The sequence below is a fragment of the Poecilia formosa genome, unplaced genomic scaffold, assembly GCF_000485575.1.
Source record: "Poecilia formosa unplaced genomic scaffold, Poecilia_formosa-5.1.2 Scaffold663, whole genome shotgun sequence".
Classification (NCBI taxonomy): Eukaryota; Metazoa; Chordata; class Actinopteri; order Cyprinodontiformes; family Poeciliidae; genus Poecilia; species Poecilia formosa.
In genome coordinates, this window is record NW_006800602.1 from 66,237 (window position 1) to 70,970 (window position 4,734).

The window sequence follows — 4,734 nt, forward strand, 5'->3', positions numbered from 1 at the left end:
CACGGATGACGATGTAGAAGCAGTAGTGATAGTTTGTTGACTCATTTTAAGAGATAAGACGTAACAAAAAGAAAAGGCGGTGGATAAAAGACGACGGGAGCAGCTGCTCTATTCGCTGCACTATGATTTGGAGGTGACTGTTTTTTCATAGTTAACATTTTTAACTGAATAAACATAATAAACATATATAATAATGACCTTTACACATAATAATAATAAACATTTCCACATATCATCTCCGATATCCACCAGAGTCTCAGTTGCGCAATATGTCAGCTGTTTGGGATTCCCCTCTGTTCTTATGTCACCGCGCTTCTGATTGGCTACCTGTCACATTCAACAGGTTGTATTCTCGTTCCCAGTCAGGAAAAACCCCACAGGCGCACTGTGTGGCGGTACATACAGCATGTGTTTCTGTGTGAGATGAAGGTGCCAAATCTGGCTGCGCATATGAACACAAAATCTATAATTGGCTTGGTGAAGTGAGAGTTCATCTATTAAAATTGACTATGATGAATACAAAAACTAAAAACTGGACTTGAGACATTTTTACAAGTGCCTTTGTAAGCCTGACCCTTTATTAATAAATGTAATATAATTTCAGATATTTGTATAATTTCTGTCCAGGTTCACTTAAAAAGTGAGCTATTATTGCTACAGGTTCATTTTATAAACTACAGAAAAATATTTTTTAGGGATGCCCAAATATGATAATTTGGAATGGTATGATAATTTGGTATATTATATTAATCCTGCTGTTATGGTAGTATTTACCAATATTTTATTTTTTATTCCATCACTCGATTAATCATCAGAGTAATCAATAGTTACTGGATTTCCAAAATAATCATTTACAACAGCCCTAATCTCCATTCTCTTTGACAGAATGCATTTTTAAAATTGGTTTATTTCCTAGCAAGCTGCTGGTTTTCATGCGTGATTTATACTTTTTCTAATAGGACAGTTCAGAACTTTGTAAGATTAATGTCTTTATCCATTCTAAGGCAGTTTGGATGCTTGTCTTGTCTTCTTATAAAACCCTGTAAACCATATTACTTTGACCATGAAAAAGAGTGATTCCAAATCCCAAATTAATAAGTCTATATGAGCTTTTCACCAGAACTGTAGCTAGTCTACATTTTAATGAGACAGACAGCCATTGCTCCAGCCTGTGGAAACACTTTTAGGTTTGTCAAGATGACCGAATAATTAAAGAAGAGATCAGAGGAAAGTTTAGGCTCTGAAAAGTGGGCAGCCTTTCATTTTCACTATAGCAACAGATCGCCCTCAATCCAGCTGCTATGCGTGTTAATAGTACAGGGATTGGTTGTTAAGTGTCACTTTGGATCACACTGCATAATGGAATGGAAGTTCTGTTTGTTGCTATATTCACAATGTAGATTAGTGAAGATGGTCTTCTGGGAGCTCTCTGTGCTTTTCCTGCAGTCTGTGTTTCCATGAGTGTGTAAATGAGTGTTTTGATAAGACATAGAGATTGTTCTCCACCTACCTTATGTGTGCATACGTCTTAAGTAGGCCAGTACATCAGCTTAGCTGGAGTCTTGCTCTCCTAAGAGGCAGCCTTAATAAATTGCTTTTTGTCTTCATCAAATCAGTGGAGAGGTGTGTGATTTGCAGCCAATTGTTTACTGTGTGTGAGATGGATTGTGTGAAGTGTTCATGCATTTTTCTCCTTTCTGTTTTTTTTTTTTTTTTTTTTTTTTTTTCCCCGTCAAGTGCTAAAATAAATGGCTGTCAGCCACTTTTATTTCCCAGGCCTAAAAAAACAAAAAGCTTTAGAAGGTAGTCATCTTTCTATAAGAGGTTTCTGTAAAAAGACGAGTGGCTGGTTGGAACTTCCTCTCTGTTGCTTTCTTTCTTTCTCATGAACCCCTGCTAATCGGAGAGAGTTGTATTCTTCGCAGTCGTGTGCCTTCAAGGGCTTCTTTTTATTATTTGGCTGTTACTTTAATGAATTAAGTGTATCAGTTAGTTTATTTAGTTTATTTATTTATTTAGTTTTTGTTGCAGCGAATGTGTAGCTGAAGTCAGACTCACACAGAGTAATTAGCTAAGTGTTGTATTTACTCCCTTTCCAGCCTGCAATCATTTTAATTTGTTTATTCAAACGAGGCAGCATTTGTTTGTTCTCTGCTAAAGAGTCCAGTACTTTTCTGCAGCCAGTGTGTGTTTGTGTTTAGAGTGTTTGTTCACGTCTGTGTGTCAGTTTCCTAGTGTGCAATGCATTCAGTGTGTATTGTTTTGTGACTTGCTATACATGCATCTATACTGACCAAAATATAAATGCCCCATGTCAAATTTTGTTGTACAAAATAATAATTCTCTTGATTTGTGTATGATTTTTAATCCAACTTGCTGTCACTGAGCATTACTTGGTGAGTTATTTTTTTTACTCAGTGCATGTTCAGTGAGTGATCAGACAAAATGAAAAACAGCTGGACAATCCTTGGGCTGGGGACAATAAAAGGCTACCCCAAAATGTCAAATTTTGTCATAAGTCATAATGCCTCAGATGTCACAAGTTATGCAGAGCGTGCCATTGGCATGTTGGATGCAGAGATGTCCACCAGAGCAGTAGCTGCACGGCTCAACGTCCATTATCGGACCATAGGCCGTTTAAGAGTTTGTTTCCAACAGACAGGCACTACTGCAACTCGACCTCATCCTTGTCAGCCACGTGCGACCACTTCAGTACAAGATCGCCTCATCTGGCTCGTCTATCTGCGGACCCTTATCAACTGGTCTTGATAGTCCAGTATAGCTGGACTATCAAGACTGTATTCTTGATAGGTTAGACTGTAGTCTAACCGCCTACAGTCTAACCTCGTAGGCAGTTAGACTCTTCATAACCGCCTACGAGAAGCCAACTTGGTCAAAATCAAATTCCTCAACCTGACCCCTATCATGTTCAAAGGACTGTCAATCTGCTGCAAATGGTCATACATACCATGATGTTATCAATGCCGATATGAAGATCATTAATTACTAAAAATATATTTTGAGTTTCTCTATATATTGCGTAACCCAAATGTTCATAAAACTCTTATATTTGACATGAGGTGTTTATATTTTTTGTTAAGTGTATCTGCATATCTGAGTTGTAAAGCTAATTTGCTTTATCACTTCTTTCTGGTCAGATCCTCAGCTGTGGATGGACTTTTTTATGCAGGACTAATTGGTAGCATAAATACCAAAGTGGAGTTATTGTGTTTTGCCATATGCGACAGCCTCATGTCTATTGTTACAGGTGACTGTCAGAGCTTTTCAAATTTCATGTGGATGGATGCATGCTGTCCATCCTGTAGGTTTGCTTACCCCCATGTTTGCATCTTTCTCTGTCATTTAGGATGCAAGCCATATAATGTGGCATCCAGTAGCAGATCCAGATCAATGCATCTATTAGCAGTTATATTGATCTACAGCTCTGTTAATCCTGCTAAATGTTGGAATATAAAGCATGGTGATACATTGTGAGTCCATAACCTCCACAACCTCCCACCTCAATCCTTTCACTGTCATCATCCTTCTTCATACTCATTCCTCTGACTTAGGCAGAATTGAACCTTTTAAAAAAACTTTTACAAGTGCAGTGCAAAATTTAATTAGCATTTCCTATAATTCAAAGCTGAAATACACTTTAGGGGTTTCCTAATGGTTGGTCTAGTTTATCTCAGCTTAGTAGCTTAGTTCTATTAATGATATCATGCCCGGATTGAGACCATTCTATTTACAATTTGTAAAACTTGTGCAATTTGCTGATTCAGTCAATTTTATTTAAGTTGGACCAATTCACAGCAAATGCCTCATTAGCAATACATCGCTAGACATATAGGTACACTTATGTTAAGTTACAGAATTGCACAGAAAATGAAATGTATTCCAATAAAATCTGATTAGATATGATACACAGTCCAATATCATCCTAAACTCTAATTCAGCTTCCAATGCCATCCATCCATCCACCCACCCTTTTATCCCATTGGGGTCGTGAGGGGTGCTGGTGGCTATCTCCAGCTGTCAATGGGTGAGAGGAGGGCTACACCCCCGGACAGGTCACCAGTCTATTGCAGAGCTTCCAAGGCATGTTGGTTAAAAGTTATCTTTTCAATGTAGCCTAACCAACTGCATGGAGTTTGACTTTGTAAGTTATTTGTTGTGACTGACTAGGAGCTGAGAGGGGAAAAGGCAAACAGACAAAAAAATATAAAAAATCCAAAACACATGTCCATGTTTCTTTGATAAAGAACATATAAATGCACTGGGTTATTGTATTATTTTGTATTTCCTGAAATAATGATTTTGGTGTAGCTGGTACTTCCTATACATTTTGATATGAAGAACATGATCACAGATTGAGACTGTTCAACGCTGTGTGTCTCTTAGTATAATAAAATAATCTGAAGTCCTAGCAGGTACATGAACAATTAAAAGCTTTATATCTGCAATTTTTGCTATATTTGAGGCTTAGGATAGTAGATACTTGGAGCTGCTTGGTGACCTCCGACTTCCACAGTCAAACTTCCAATTTTCTGAGTAGCTGACTTATTTCTATATGGAAGGAGAAGATTAGTGATGTAATGCTGAATAGCAAACATTCACTTTTAAGTCTAGATAAATAAATAGTTAAAACAATATAATTTTTTGGTTGTTTTGGCATCCAGCAGCAATACAATGAATTTTTTTTGTCTGATCTCTGAGTTTTTAAATATATAT